Source organism: Trachurus trachurus, assembly GCF_905171665.1.
Source record: "Trachurus trachurus genome assembly, chromosome: 10".
Classification (NCBI taxonomy): domain Eukaryota; kingdom Metazoa; phylum Chordata; class Actinopteri; order Carangiformes; family Carangidae; genus Trachurus; species Trachurus trachurus.
In genome coordinates this window covers 36,648,143-36,665,148 of record NC_139894.1, presented here as the reverse complement: position 1 = coordinate 36,665,148, position 17,006 = coordinate 36,648,143, and positions in this window count along the sequence as shown.

The following is a 17,006-nucleotide window of genomic DNA, read 5'->3' as shown; positions in this document are numbered from 1 at the left end:
TGGATTTATAGAGCTCTTTTCTAGACACTCAAAGCGTTTTACAGAAACTGTTATTCATTCATCCCACGGTCATATCAGTGGTGGCCAAACGGCCCTTCTGACCACCACCAAAGATTCATACACATTCGTACAAATGTTTTCTTCTAGATGCCAATCAATCATGGTTTTGAATAACAAAGTCTGAATATGTCCAATCCCTTTGTGGACACAGTTCTATTGGCCACTTCCAGCAGGATCATGCTCCATGTCACAAACAGTGAGTCCAGTGAATCTCTGTGCCCCCCACTCTCAACACCTGACTCAGTCTAGGCAGAATTTATGAACATGTGCTTATTTAAAGTGATGACGGCATGTTGTGAATATTTATAGGCTAATATACAACATTAAGGGGTGCTGAATCCAAATCAGATGTATATGAAGCTCAAAGATTTCCCAAAATGCTTCAAAATTGAGAAATCCAACATGGCTGCTACCACCAGGCTCAAATCTATTTAGTACATACAGTATCTTTTGACTAAACAAGGTACAAACATGAACTACAGTAAATGCGCTCCTACATGGGCAATCCGATGCCATATTCAGATTTGAGATGTAATTTGGAGAAACTGCTCAGATATTGCAAAAATATTTAACCCTAACCCTTAACTATAAATAATTACTCAGCTATTATTGTTATTATCAGGTTACTTTTACTTACTTTTGTATTTTGTATGTCTCATGTGATAATGTGATAATGTGACATGTTTTATGTTGTCCTATAAATTTGAGCCTGACATTTTTGAGCTTCATATACAGCAGATTTGGATTCAACACCCCTTAATACCCCTAGATTATAAATATTATAAATATTCACAAAATGCCTTCATGGTTGTGATTTTGTGAAAATTGACCCTGTCTAACTCCTGCAGAACTTTTGGGAAGTGCTAGAACGGGCGACTGAGGGCCGAATGTGCAGCTGATAAATCCCAAGAAATGGTGTGATGCAGTCATGGCAACATGGAGCAGAGGACGGTTCAGCACATGCTGCATCCATTAGGAACAGAGGAACTACCCACTGTTAGGATGTAGTCCCTTGTAATAAAGTTAATTACTGTAAGAAAAAGCACTAACACACCATGAGGCTGGCATTTCTGGCATCTGGAAGATCTGACACAAAACCATATGTGGCTAAAGCTTCACTGCTGGAAACTCCAGAAACTCATCAGCATTATTGGCATTAATTTGTATGCAGGAGCACAGGAAGTGTGATAAGTGTTCAATAATCACCAACAAATCAGAGGAATCATCTAATCAGCTGATCTCAACCAGCAGAGGTTGTCAGGGTGATTTTCTTTTACTCAGTGAGTAATGGATAGAGCTGAGAGACACCTCTCAAACTCGGGCTGAAGACTCTGTTTGATGCACTGATTAAACAGCTATTTCTGGTGGTGTCAGAGATAGAAGAAGGCTGCTCACAGAGCAGTCCAACTTCTTCCACTGAAGATGTGATGTTCAGTCAGGAAACACTGGCAAAACACTGAACATGTCAGCTGTGTCTCAGTCCCTTCAGATGACTAAGCTGTGGCCCTTCATAGCATTTAAAAATGAAAAGAATCTTTTTATGTGTCACCTGCTGCACTTAACATATAACCTTTATAAACCAGATGTTTCAAGGCCCTTAGTTTTAACAGCTGTACTGTTGATCTGAAATGACACATACATTTAACACACTGACTGTTGGTGCACGGACATGCATGGTTGAGTCAATATGGACATAATGCTGTAGGCTACTGGCAGTGCTGTTTGATGGCTTGTTGGTATTTCCTCCAACACATCCATGCACAGTCACTGAGCACTGGGACTGAGTTTGCTGTCACATTATTTTTTATAATTGGTAGCCTATATTATTGGAGCTAACACTATGCATGAAAAGTCCTTAAAGCTATGGCCTACGATTTGGAGGATTGGTAGGCTAATTATTATTAAAGGGATAGTTCACCCTAGAATGATATTTCGCTCATTATCTACTCACCCTCATGTTGACTAAGGGCTGGAAGAATTATCAGAGTCCACCGTCCCTTCTCTGAGTTACAGGGGGTCTTGGCGTAGCAGTGCATTTCAATGCAACGGTTGCAAAGGGACACCGGAGCTCTTCGTAAAAAAACACACACAAAAAAACATCCAAATACCTCCATGATGCTCGTATGTAATGTCCGTCTTGTGCTGAAGCCCCAAATTGCGTAATTGTCCCGAAAAAAATTAAATAAGTCTATATTCCAAGCATGTTTGTAGCATTAGCTCCTAGTGTTTGTTGTCCGGTCTTCCGCTGCCAGCGCGCATGCGCAAGGTTTGCACTGAGACCGACTCGAGTCTCAGTCGGTCTCAGTATCAGTGCGAACCTTGCGCATGCGCGCTGGCAGCGGAGTGTGTGTGTTTTTTTACGAAGAGCTCTGGTGTCCCTTTGCAACCGTTGCATTGAAATGCACTGCTACGCCAAGACCCCCTGTAACTCAGAGAAGGGATGGTGGACTCTGATAATTCTTCCAGCCCTTAGTCAACATGAGGGTGAGTAGATAATGAGCGAAATATCATTCTAGGGTGAACTATCCCTTTAACATTGTTTATACGGCGATTATGGTCCTGTGGTCCGATATACACAATATAAATAGCAAAAAGAACCAAAAAAAATCCATTCAGTCTATCAGCCGTGGGCCTGCATAGAAATTGACCAATGGGCGCCGCGCGCCCTGTCCGGCTCCCACTGGCTCGTACCCTCCATCCAATCCCCTCGTCTCCCCTGCTCCTCGTTCCCACGCCCTTCCGCTTAGAAAGTAGTTGTAACCGCTCTGTCTGAGCTGCTCAGCCACAGACACATGAACCCATGAATTCAGCGCCTGCTGCCCCCCATCCCCGGTGTGAAAGCCCGCTGAAAGCCCCACTAGGATTCAGAGAAGCACAGTACAGAAGCACAGAATGTTTTGCTGCCGTTATTACTAGTACCGGTGCCGCATCGAGTCTCCCTGATCCTCCGCCGCAGCCGCACCCTGACCGGGGTGCTCTGCACACTGCACCCTGCACACCGCAGCCCTGCTGAGCTACTGTCTTCCTCCTCTCCCCGACACACAGCCGCTTCCAGCCGCAGCTGCAGTCTGCACTGCGGCGCTGCGGAGCTCCAGCCCCCGGTCTTCCTGCTCCTCTTCCCCAGGCACAGCACCCTGTGCCCGGTCACCCAGCACGAGCAGCCTCCCTGTAGCATGTAGCATCTGTGCTCGGCGCTGCCCGTACCAGCGGTCGCCGCGGTCCCGTTGCCGGGGAGGGCGACGACAGCAACTGGCATCGCCTCATTACCGGCAGCTGGTGCACAGCGGCGGCATCGGGACTGGCGCCGAGCACAGCCTCATGCTACAGGGAGACTCTTCGCGCTGGTGACCCAGGACAGGGTCCTGTGTCTGGGGGAGAGGAGCAGGAAGAGTCGGGGCCTGTCGCTCCGCGGCGCCGCAGTGCAGAGAGACCCGCTCAGGCTGCAGCGGCGGTGCTGAGTTTATGTTGAACAGGTAATCTTTGGTTTTATTGTGGAAGTTGTGACTGTGAATATGACATTTTACTCTGCATTCAAAGCCGCGTTTGGTTTCTGCAGCAGGCTTGAGGCTTGTTGCCTGCTCCGCTCTGCTCTTGGGGGGGGGGGGGGGGGGGAGTGTCGGGAGGAGGCTCCGAGGGACGGGCCATACAAGCTCGGTGGGGAGGGAGGTGCTTTTTTCAAATTTTTCTCATCCTCTTTCAAATCATAGCTTTAATGTAGGAACACTCTTAGAAATAAGGGTTCCAAAAGGGCTGAGGTTCTACCTGGAACCATTTGCTTCTGAAAAGCCCTTTCCTGAAGAAAGGGTCTTTCAGGGTGTATTCACACCTGCAGTGTTAGTGCGCACTAAATTTGGTCCAGTTTGGGTCAGTGTGAAAGCACATCGCACTCTAATGCACCAAAACTAGTGCGGCCTGAGGAGGTGGTCTCGGTTCGGCTCCAGCCGAACTTTGGTGCGCACTAGTTGATGTGTGAAAGCAACCGCACTCTGGTGCGAGCCAACTGCCAGGCGAACTCAACACGTTTGAGCTAAAAGGGCTCCCGTAGTCACTGAACGGGTTAACGCAGCGGGGTGCCCGGTGCTCCGGTCCTACGCAGCTCTGTCCCCACAAACGAAGCAGCAGCAGCGGGGCAGCCGGTCGCTGCGTGTCCGCTGAGTCCGCTCAGACACCGACAGGTCGGCGGGTCTGTCCCTCGGGTCCGCGGAGCAGCTGGTTACCGAGCTGCAGCAGCAGAGGTCCGCCGTGTTTAACGTTTAACCGGGAACTAACGGGACCGAGCTGGGTGAACGCAACCGGAAACCAGCCGGAAGTACCGAACATAGTTATACATGCAAACAATATAGAAATAAATGACCAGAGCTACTAACAACCGGCCCTACTGGAGTCTCCATCATTTAAGTTTTATCAATCAGCGCTTCCAGATTTCAGCCGGTAGTCATGGAGACGTGACGTTCTCCAAGTTTGGTCCCGAGTGACAAAAAGCAGGTGTGAACGCAACCGCACTAACTGAAAAATTAAAAACAATGTATCATTTTAACATTTGGTGCGCACTAAACAGGTGTGAATACACCCTCAAGGGTTCTTGGTAACACTAAGGGTTCCAGTAAGAACCATTTTGATCCAGAGAACCCTTTTTTGTAAGAAGTGTAGAAGAAACGTATATATCGTCCTATTTGGGCCTTTAAATTCTCTCCTCCATTTAAGTAAAATAAACTTCAAAAACTCAAAACACGACGCTGGAAAAGATGGATCTTCAAGTAGAGTTGTCTTTAATTCACTTCAGAACAAAGCAAAAGAAAAACAACCCGAGTTGCATACATAGGCAAAAGATAAGAAAAATAAAGTTCAGAACTTCGTGTACAGAGGTGCACTGCCAAGAGAGCGACAGAGCGCCCGAGCGACTGATTTCATATCATCCGTGTGTGGCTTATATGCTGGTGTGTGTGTGTGTGGTTTTAGGTACTTTCCCATCCCGTGGCCTTATCTCTGCTACATCCTTGATTTCAGCTAGAATCCTTTCCCTATCATGCCATTCTGCCAGTGTATTCCAGGAGGCTGCCCATAGACTTTCATGTGATTCTGCGAGCCCTTTCTCAGCCCTTGCCTGTTAGCTATTCCATGGATTTGCACTAGCATAACAACTTTCAGCAAAACAACAGTCACAAGGGGTCATACATAGTTCACTCTTGTCTCATGACTTTCCACTTTTGCCTTGAACTCCAAACCCTGTTGAAATGTACATTTTCATCCATTAAGTGGTGTTAAAGGGCATGTTGCGATGTTTGTAGGCAGATAATGGCAATCAGTGATGATAAAGCCACGGTGGAGTGAAACAACATAAGAACACGAGAAATAAGTATATTCTATAAACATTTCTTTCTTCTTTTTTTTTTTTTTTTTTAGAAATCTGCTGAGCTCTACAACTCACTGAACTTAGGCTTTTGAGAGTTTGTACAGGCTAGGTGATCTAGGGATACAGTTTTGGTATCTGAAGTTATGAGTTTAAGCCCTGGTTGATGCAGAGTGACCAAGTTAATGCCTACTGAAGTGTTGTGTGGAGCATCTTTACATATGCTCGTATATGTATGTGTGTGCCTTTCTCTCTTGTAACATTTGTATTGATTTGTATTTATTCTATTTGAATATAAACTGCCACTCTTCACAAATGAAGTTCCTAACGTTCTTCAAATTCAAATTGAACTGAATTCACTTTATGCACAGCTACACTACTTCCTGAAATAAGCCAGCTCGTTTAATTCCTGTTTTACATTATTGGACCAACTGATTAATCCAGGTGTGTCTGACCACTGTGACTACTCAGACACACCTGGATTAATCAGTTGGTCCAATAATGTAAGACAGGAATTAAACGAGCTGGCTTATTTCAGGAAGTAGTGTAGCTGTGCATAAAGTGAATTAAAATTGCTGAATTGAGTTGAGGATAATATACTACACTAGTGACAGACAATTTGAAAATAATTATGGTACACACAATTCTACCCATGTATTTGTCTCCTCCTCATACTTTGTCTTTCCATGGGATGCTGCTATACCCTGACTGCTTTAGTCATGTTGTGAAGCCACACACAAGCTGTCACTTGCTAAGTTCAGTGATAGAGGAAGGTCATTGATGAATTGATGTTGCAAGTTCAAGTGTTATCTGATGCAACAATCATATTGTAATGCTGACTTTCAGGCTACAGCATTGGGGTTTGTTGATGCTAAAACTGAACCTTGGTCTTGGTCCTGTCCATCCTGTTGGCTACCATGTAGGACAGGGGCGGAGTGGCCATCGGGAGGACCGGGAGATTTCCCGGTCGGCCGGCGGCCAATGAACTCAAGGGAGCCGGCCCGCAAGCTGCCCTGCACGGCCGTGTGGTGCTCACGGGTTAAAAGTAACATTTGCTGCACGCCCCCATGATAATCTCCGAGTTCTACCTCTACACTTACTTAGAAAGTCCAACCATTATTTGTACCCCTTCATGTCTCTCTACATCTCACTCATGGTTGCGATAGTGAATCAGACTCTCATCAATCCAGCCTACTAAATGATTTTTGTTTAGCCTCCTATCTTTATCTAATTATTTCTGTTCAATGTTACAGAACTTTCATGACCACAAAATATAAAATAACCAGCAATTTAATTTGTTTGTTTGTTCTTGAACTAATGTAGAATGGTGCAAAGCCTCATGGGAAACGGTAAATGCGTTAGCCTATCACTGTGAAAGTTATCATTAAACTAGCGGCTGCGGCTAAAAACAGAACGACTCACGGAAGCTACCCAGCAAACCTTATCAGTCCTGCCCGTGTGTTACGTTATCTACAAGTTATATTAATTTAACAAGACAACACAGTCCGTGCTTTACTGTAAGTGGGCCAGGGGGCATCGGTACGCGGACCGCGGTACCGTTACGAGCCGGAACCTCTCACATCACAGCAGCAGCCTGCTCTGTCTTCTCCACGGGCACCGAAGCATGTTGGTGAGTAGGACAAGACCCGAAACCGTGGCGTTTGCAGCGCGCCGTCAGTAAAATCCATTTGCAGAGTAGAGTAGTTGAGAGGAGGAAATAAAGGAGTAAACATGGGCCGATGGTGGGCCGGTGCGGTCAGAATTTTCCCGGTAGATTTTGGTGCCCCACTCCGCCCCTGATGTAGGAGCTAAGAGCTGGTTTCCCCATGGATTGTACTCTATGGTCTTCCTGCTCTACAAAACAGGTGTGACATATCAGCAGTGATTATGTGGAGCATGCCCACATGCGTTGTCTAATTAAACTCTGATTAAGGTGTATACATGATGGAGAAAATCGAATTCCAATCGCATTATCTGGGTGTCTTAATCGGAGTTCTCACCTTTGATTTCAGTCGGACTAAGGTGTTTACATCCACTTCAGTTGTCCAGTTATAGTCGGATTCAGGCAATAATTCGGTGTTTTCAAGTAAGTAAGTATGTAAACGTACTGACTGTGTCTCTTGCACCGCGGATGAGAGCAGGGCGACTGGTTTATGCTCTGTCTGATCCCTCAGCGGGGGGTCAGACTCGGCTCATTTTGGTCAATGGGAAAGGGGCCAAATGCCGATTGTTAGCGGGTCGACCCGCGTTTAAAAAACCTGCGCCGACCCGCTAATTTTAGTGGGAAAACGGCTTAACTCTCTTTTTTTGTCTCCTCCTATCTGTCGTGTTGCTGATTCCACCGGACCTATGCCTATGACTTTTGTACGGTGGCCGTGAGGGGCCAGGACGCTGCAAACTCCACAACACAACACATTAAGACAAACGCGCTGCAAATGTCACAACACGATGGAAGTGTTTCCAAGGGACACTTGAAAGTGATGCACAGCCACCGTGGTATCAAACAGTCTGTTAAAAGAACACTTACTGGGGCGGTGCATGGCGCAGTGGGTAGAGCGGCCGCCCCATGTAGAGGCTGTAGTCCTCACCACAGGCGGCCCCGGTTCGAATCCCACGTCCGGCAGCCCTTTCCTGCATGTCATTCCCCCTCTCTATGCCTCCCCCTTTCCTGTCTATCTATAGGCTACTGTGTACTATCAAATAAAGGCAAAAAGCCCAAAAAATATACCTAAAGGGACAACGAGGAGTTTTGGAAAAGCGAAGTGTTTTCACACTACATTTATGAGCCTCCACGCACCGTGAAATTCTTTGACCGGCGCAAGACAGACTCATGTTTTCATTGAAAACATGAAAAGCGCACAATGCCAGAAAGCATGTAATCAGGCACACCTGCCAGTCTTATTCACCCAGACCAAGTTGGTTTTATTTGAGGAAGGTCATCAGCGGACCCCAAGAAGTTTGCTCTTGGTTATGAAAGATTTTCATATTAATATTGATGAATCTACATTATCCACACTTGTTAATGGGTCCATTTTCGATAAATACTAAACTCATACTACTACATACTACTAAAACTCATCTGGAGGACCTTATCTGGAACATTGCCACTCATAATACTCAGGTTTGAGATGTTGAAAGTACTACAGTATACACATTTCAACCTTCTAGTAGAGATGTGCTTGGCATTTGTGATCAAAATTGTCGAGGGAGACACATGGAAAAACAAGCACATTTCTTAGTACAATGTTTTAGTATTTTGCTCATAACAACATTGCCCTTCAGAGGTTATTGTGGGTTCCATAACCCCAACAAACACTTAAGAATCAATACATTTCTTTCAGGCAGGGCTAGACAAGCTTAACTGAGAAGGAATTTTACTTGAAAACCTTTTAATTTTAAATACATAACAAAAGTCAAATGTTAACTCACTATGAAAATAAATTTTCATGATTTCCGCCTATTGTATCACTGTGTTTAGGGCTTACAGCACACAAATTAAATGAACTATCAACATAACATTTGTTGATACATATGCAAACCAAAGTATGATTAGAGTGACCATTCTTAACTTATAGGCTAGCATCACTCACTCGGAATTACCTAATTTGGCTGTTTTTAGAGAAGAGGTTTGTCAAAAGAAATCTTATTTACAATAAAACTGTACTAGATATCTCCATACAACCACTGGGTATTGTTCAACAACATCCTAGGGAATACAATAATAGTGTATTTGAAAGGAATTGATGATTTTCTGTTAAATAAGAGAAAAGTTAAGGGTCCCCCTTTCCCATTATCACAAAAATGCAATTTCGGCCTAAATTACAACTATGTTTTCAGGTTCATTTTTCATGATTTTTTGAAAGTGAATTAATTTCTGACTGACTGGTGATGTAGGACAGATACCTGGTTCATAGCTCAGCAAATATGAATGGGAAAAGAGTGAGCATTCTCAAGTGATGGGCTTTTTTGTCATCTTTCCATTAGGCGGACTGGCCTAATTTGTCTGTTTTACAGAGATTGGGGTAGTTCTAAATAATACCCCAAAAAACAAATTTTGCCCCAAAATAAAAGTTCACAACATTCCATTTCATGAATAGGAGACCCTAAAGATAAAAAAAAAACACAGTTGTGTTTTGTTCTACCTCGGCCCTTCCTGCTAGTCTATAACACTAACGCACCTGTCTTGATGTGAGATAAAGTGAGCAACACGTGAGATAAAGTATGCACTACATATAATACATATTGACTTATTGTAATGTGGCCCAGACATATTGCACGCACACCACGCTCCTGCCACACTCCTGCCATCAAAGTGAAATATCCAAGTAAGTCAGATGATTAATAACATCAACTAACATTACCTGCACGAAAAAGCACGAAAGTGAGTCAGGGAAACCATCAGTTCAGATCTGACTGCACTGATCAATTCTGTTTTGCTAAAAGTGACAGTCTCTCTCTCTCTCTCTCTGTGTGTGTGTGTGTCTGACTCACACAGTGTCGCTTGGCTCTTCTTGAGGTGAATGGTTGTAGAGATGCTGCTGATAGCTAATGTGGAAAGCTGTTTGGACATTTTGCAGATGGGTTTCAAATCAGCCCTAACGTGATTGATGATATGCAGAGATATGTCAGTTACATATGTACGCTAGCTACTGTGCAAAAGTTTATGGCACTTCAACTGGTTGTTATAATACTCTGTTGTTGTTCTGACACTGTACCTTTTTATGTTTTGGGACTCCGGATGGAAACTAGCACTAGCTGCTACAATCCGGCACATTTACATGTTTTTATATGTCCATTAATGTGCATTGTCCCACCCAAATAAACCAATAAAAAAAAATAATAATAAATAAAAAAAATAATAAAATAAAATAAAATAAAATAAATGTTTCGATTCTTATTCATTATCTGATCGCTCCCACATTTATTCTGCAGCCTGTGCCAAAAATACAAATTTGAATTCACTGTTTTGCCAGTGGAACTGTTTTCCACTGGCAGGTTGAGTTAAGTCAAGTTGAACGTTTACTGTGCTGATGTGTGATGTTGTGTTACACAGTTGGGACTTCTTTCATGTTGCTGATTGTTGTGTCTTCACATTTATTTCTTGATTTATTTAGGGCTGCATTCAACAGAATTGCCCGTTGGGATAAATAAAGTTTGTTCAAGAAAAACAAGAATACGACTGAATCCTGCAACAGATGGGACAGAGGTTTTGTATGTCTAGATTTGACCGTGGAAGTTGCTTTTTTCAGAGCGCAGACATGACTGTGATAACACTCCACAAGAATGTGGGCTACTCTCTGTTTGACTGGTGATCGAGGAGATGAATATCATCATGTATTTGTTTCTTCTTTAATGAAGAAAGAAAACAGTTCATCAGAAGGTTCTATACAGAGTAAATTACATATATACGTATATATATCATTTACAGAGTATATAATTTACCCTGTAGAACCTTCTGATGAACTGATTTCTGTCTTCATTAAAGGATAATTTCCGTTTTTTACAACCTGGACCTTATTTCTAGTATAAAATACGATCATTTTACTCACCCAGACAACTTTGGTGTCATTTGGAGTCGTTTTGACGAAATTAGCCCCAGTGGAGCGGCGCGTATATCCGTATAATGCGAGAACACGGGGCACGCAATGCAGCTTCTAAATAACACATTATCCGCTCATTCATTTCACCAATATTCCTGGGTTAGCTGTTATCAACATCCGGGGTCTGTAGGTCGACCTACTGACCTCTGACCTGGATGATGTCATCTCCGACCGCGGTGCGGCGCGGCTAACTTGCTACCGCTAATGCTACGGTTCGTTTCTGCGTGTTTCTGACTTGTCAGAACAAAATGAGCAGCTGGATGAAGTTCAGCTTCCACAGGCTTCCTCTCCTCAACCTGGACTCACTAAAGCTCCGGCTAGTTGAGATAAAAATGGACCCGAATGCCGAAGTGGAATGATTATTATCAGAATGAGCCGGGCAGCGGTCGGAGATGACATCATCCAGGTCAGAGGTTAGTAGTCAACCTACAGACCCCGGTAGTTGATAACAGCTAACCCCGGACTCAGAGGGGAATAACACTAGCCTATCAGAACTAAATATTGGTGAAATGAACGAGTTTTGCAGCGGATAATGTGTTATTTAGAGGCTGCATTGCGCTGCCCCGTGTTCTCGCATTATACGGATACGCGCCGCTCCACTGGGGCTAATTTCGTCAAAACGACTCCAAATGACACCAAAGTTATCTTGGTGAGTAAATGATCGTATTTTATGCTAGAAATAAGGTCCAGGTTGTAAAAAACGGAAATTATCCTTTAAAGAAGAAACAAATACATGATGATTTCAAATGCTCATGTCACTAAGTATTACTGTATGTCACTAAGTATTTTCTCTTGAGTGTCAAATGAGTTGCATGTACGTACATTAACTCAGTTTCATTTCATGGTGTACACTGGCCACTGTCTACCCTGATCTCTTGTTCTTTTTTGTCCCTTAGGGGGACAAAAGGGAAATACAATGATTGATTGATTGATTGATTGATTGATTGATTGATTGATTGATTGATTGATTGATTGATTGATTGATTGATTGATTGATTGATTGATTGATTGAATGAATATCACATAGAAACACCATGTGTACCAGGTTTAACGCTTAGTTTTCTCACACACATCTTTAATGTGAACGACTCTTGTGCATCACATTCTTCAGACTGTCAACACTTATCTCAAATCCACAACTGTGAAAATGTCAGAACAGAGAGATTATCATTAGTCAGTCTTTCCTGTTAGCTGGTAGTCACAACAGTGCATGCTATGTTTTCATACAGTAGAAACTTCATCATGTGCTAAAGACTTGACTGTAGTTGCACACAATAATTTATGATATATTTAGGAACAAACATAAAAGTCAGTCATAAGAGGAAATTACATTTATTCATATCTCACAGAAACAGGAACAACATAGAACATGTGTTTGTCTTTCCCTCCTTCCTCTCTACTCCAGGAATTCACTCCTCAGACTCCCCTCGCTGTCGCAGAAGTTGATCAGCTCCTCCACCTCATCATCACCATCCTCCTCCTCATCTTCCTCCTCAGCCTCCGGTGATGTCTGCGCCTCCCCTTCTCCTCCCTTCCCCTCTAGCTCCAGGTAGCCCTTAGCTGTTTGGTTGACTGCCCCACCACTCTTTTTTCCTCCTCCTCCTCCACCGTCACATTCAGCTTTCATTTTGACAGGCTGAACCATTAGGATGCCTTCATCCAAAACGGGGGTTCCTCCAGGGCTGAGCCTCTCCCCCGTGGTCTGGCTGGCTCGCTCTGGACTCAGGGTGTGAGCACTGGGATCCAGGACGACTGTGGTCCTACTTGTGCAAAGGCCCATGATCAGTAATTCAATGTCTGAGTAATTGATGCGAATCAAAAATCCTCTTACGTTCTTTTATTCTCTGAGGATACAATGAAGAACATAAATCAGATTCCTTTAGGCCTTCCTTCTTCTGTTGAAAATCCCTTAGAAGCCTCAGACTTCGACAAGTGTCAAAGGTAAGTCAGGCAGAAAAGAGAAGGAACATACGTCTCCAAAAACCCTCTTGAAGATGGGAGTGTTTCTTGATCTTAGGAGATCATGAATCATCCTGTAAATCATTTCAGAGTTTCAGGTCTGAGGCCGGGGGAAGAGGTTTCTCTGAGTTTGTTCCTCTAGCTGGAGATGAGCAGACTGAGTCCAGAGAGTGGGTCTCCTCTTCTCCTGTCTGGAACTATAAAGAAAGCAAAACGGTCCACAGAGCGCCTGTACTGATCCTCCTCGGAGCATCTGGGAATGTGAGTGGGAAGGTGAAGGATTACTTTCTAGAAGTACATCGGCGTATCACAGGGGCGCGGTATCAGTAGAGCCCATGTGAACTGATGAGCTCCACAGTCAGAGTGAGTCGGTGCTCAGCCAGCGGGGCTGAGGCCTGAGGATGATCACATGTCTGTTTTCTGTCCCAGCCTCTTGTCCACAGACGGTTTTAGCAGGCTGCATTGTCCCCTCTGTCTCAGCTGGTCCTCTGAGGGTCCTCGACTTTAACCTGCACAGAGTCAGAGAGCAGCAGCCTGTTAGTGGCAGCTCAGCACAGCCTAACAGTTAATCACACAGTGAGGCGCAACACAGGTTATAACGGCTAACTACGTTGGATTAGATTATTATTACGTTTGTTAGATTAATAGGAACAAGATCATATTCTGAATAAGACATTTTTCACCGCAGTCGAATTAAATTCAGACACATTCAGAGCAGGGTTGTTATAGTGAACTAAAACTAAGACTTAACTCAAACTAAAACTAGCAGTGGAAAAAAAAAAAAAAAAAAACGAGAATTAAATAAAAACTACAATGAACAATGTAAAACTAACTAAAACTAAACGTCAGATAACGTCAGCTTAGTTGTAGTTTTCTTAGAGATGTCTAAAGCGGGGACGACTTGGAGTATGACCCACAGGTAGATAAGAGTGAAACCTGATAGGAGGACTGATGGGAACATTATGGGATGCAACTAAAAGGGAAATATCCCACAAATGTGGAAGTTCGTCTTCAAAAGGTCAATTTCTCAAAATAAAAACTAAACTAAAACTGATTCATCACTTGTTGAACTGACTGAAACAAAGAAAAAAAAAAAAAGCAACTGAAAAACTAAATGAAAATAAAAACTAAAAATGTTAAAACTATAATAACCTTGATAAAGTAGACTATAATTATATGAAGACATGCGGAGTGTCCTGATGTCCGTTGCTTTATGTATACACCTTAATCACACTATATTCTCCTGGAATTTTCACAGCATGTTTCTGTGTAGTCCAGACTTTACAATCTCACTCATATACTGTATGACTTCAGTATACTGTAAGCTGCTTTCCCTGTCATCATTTTAAAAAAGCTTTTCTCTTTAATTTTACAAAGGTCTTAAGATTTTACTGAGCAAATTCGGAGTGTCCAGGATGGATTTGTTTAAGTTCAAGATGTGGAAAAATGACCCACTAAATTCACACTGGCAGACTTCTGGTTGGGTTTAAGATACAGCTCCAAGAAGGGTTTTTGTAGGTTCTAAAGGATCTCATCAACATAGAGCAGCGGTTACTTCATCTATTCTAGGAGCAACCTTAAAGGATAATTTCCGTTTTTTACAACCTGGACCTTATTTCTAGCATAAAATACGATCATTTACTTACCCAGACAACTTTGGTGTCATTTGGAGTCGTTTTGACGAAATTAGCCCCAGTGGAGCGGCGCGTATCCGTATAATGCGAGAACACGGGCAGCGCAATGCAGCCTCTAAATAACAAATTATCTGCGGTGAAACTCGTTCATTTCACCAATATTTAGTTCTGATAGGCTAGTGCTATTCCCCTCTGAGTCCGGGGTTAGGTTGACCTACTGACCTCTGATCTGGATGATGTCATCTCCGACCGCTACCCGGCTCATTCTGATAATAATCATTCTGCTTCGGCATTCGGCTCCATTTTTATCTCAACTAGCTGGAGCTTTAGTGAGTCCAGGTTGAGGAGAGGAAGCCTGTGGAAGCTGAACTTCATCCAGCTGCTCATTTTGTTCTGACAAGTCAGAAACACACAGAAACGAACCGTAGCATTAGCCGTAGCAAGTTAGCCGCGCCGGGCAGCGGTCGGAGATGACATCATCCAGGTCAGAGGTCAGTAGGTCAACCTACAGACCCCGGATGTTGATAACATGCCACCACGAGTTTCGCCGCAGATAATGTGCACATCCTAAAGGCCTAAAATCTATGTTTGTGAAAAGAAACTCACAGCAGGAGACCTAAAAACAGTCCACAACTATATGAATGAATACAATGGTTTGGATGAGTTCAGGTTTCATGAACACTCCAGGACCTCCATGCCAACATGGACCTACTTTTGGGGACACCATAATAATTTTCGACCCATATAGGTTAACAAACATGCATACATACAAACATTGAGTCAATTAACTGGACTATTATAATTGGTGCTATTTGGCAGTGGTGGACAGTAACGAAGTAAATTTACTTGAGTACTGTACTTAAGTACATATCCAGAGGATTTGTACTTTACTTGAGTATTAGATTTCTTTGGTACGTATTACTCTTACTTGAATACATTTCCAAGACAAATATTTTTACTTTTACTCGAGTTCATTTCTAGGAAGGCTGAAAAGTACTACTATTGGACACAAGCTGTGTTTGTCAAAGAAGGAAACCTATCACAGTGCAGCTCTCCACTGGGATCTTCTTTGGGATTTTCTGATGCCCTGATGTTTATCGTTTTGACTTCCTCAGTTACAATAATGACTAATTACTGACTGATAAATCATTTCAATATTGTGTCCTTTTAGATCTATCAATTAATCACAATCATTTTCAATGAGTTGAAACAAAGGTGGTGAAGGCCGTCTGATTCAGTGCTTCTCTCATGAATCACAGTTGTTGTGTCTCCTTGGTTGCGTGATAACAACATGGATCATTTCATATTGTTGGAGTGTGACTTTGTCCAGGGGTTGAGTAAGCATTGGAATCCCATAACCTATTGAAACTCCAGCTTCAAACAACTGTCAGTCAATGTGAAAACTGAGAGATCTCTCAGCTCTGAGTGTGTGACTAATCTAAAGGTGCAGAGGATTCATGTGGCCTGCAACAATATGATGGCTGAGATAGAGAGGCTGCTCTTATCTCTGCTGTGACAGAGAGAACTGGTCTGAGCTGCAGCTCACCGTTTTTCATCTGACTGAGTGTTTATGAAAAGGGAAAATTCCTCTGAACTTCTACAGTTCAGTCAGTTGGTCTCTGTTTGAGAGCGGCTTGGGAGGGAGAGAACTTGTTCAGGTGTGAACTGTTCTTCAAAAAAAAAAAAAAGGTGAAATCTCCGGGAGGGGAGTGTTGTTCCCTGAAAAGGTTCCAAGTACACAGCTCTGATTTCAGCCGTGCAACATGTTCCATGTTCACACTTGTTCACGTTTTTCCTCAATGTTATCTCACGGCGCTGAAGCTGCGATGAGTGTCGGAGCTTATCTTACCGCTGCCTGGTCGGGTTATGAGCGTAATGGGGCAACCACAGCAACCTCTCTGCTGTACTTGCAGTAAATCGCGTAGATGATGTGGAATCTGAGGATTCCCCTTTTCAGTACTTCAGTAATCCAGCTGGGGGAGTCCCAGTGAGGGAGATCACACCGAGACCAACCACTGACCAACTGCAGCTTCTTTTGTTAGAAGGAATACTGTCTGAACACTAGAGGTTCTGCACTGAATCATTCATTTGAAAAAGGCCACTAGTCCAGTCATTTTATGAAAAAAGGTTGAACAAATTGCAACAGAAGCAAACTCAACTGATTTTGTATCCTCAACATGTCCTGAGTAAGGGGGAAAAAAAGCCCCGAAGAATCCCATTAGGGGAAAGTTTAGAAAAAGACCCAAATATAGCCCATTCATACGCCTATTCATTATTTTTCTCATGTGAATAGGGTAACATTTGTAACCTTTAGTTATCTCCATGAAAATTACTGAGTTGATTACTTACATTAAGACAAACAAAAAATGTATTACAAGTTTTTTGAAATTCTTTGTTAACATG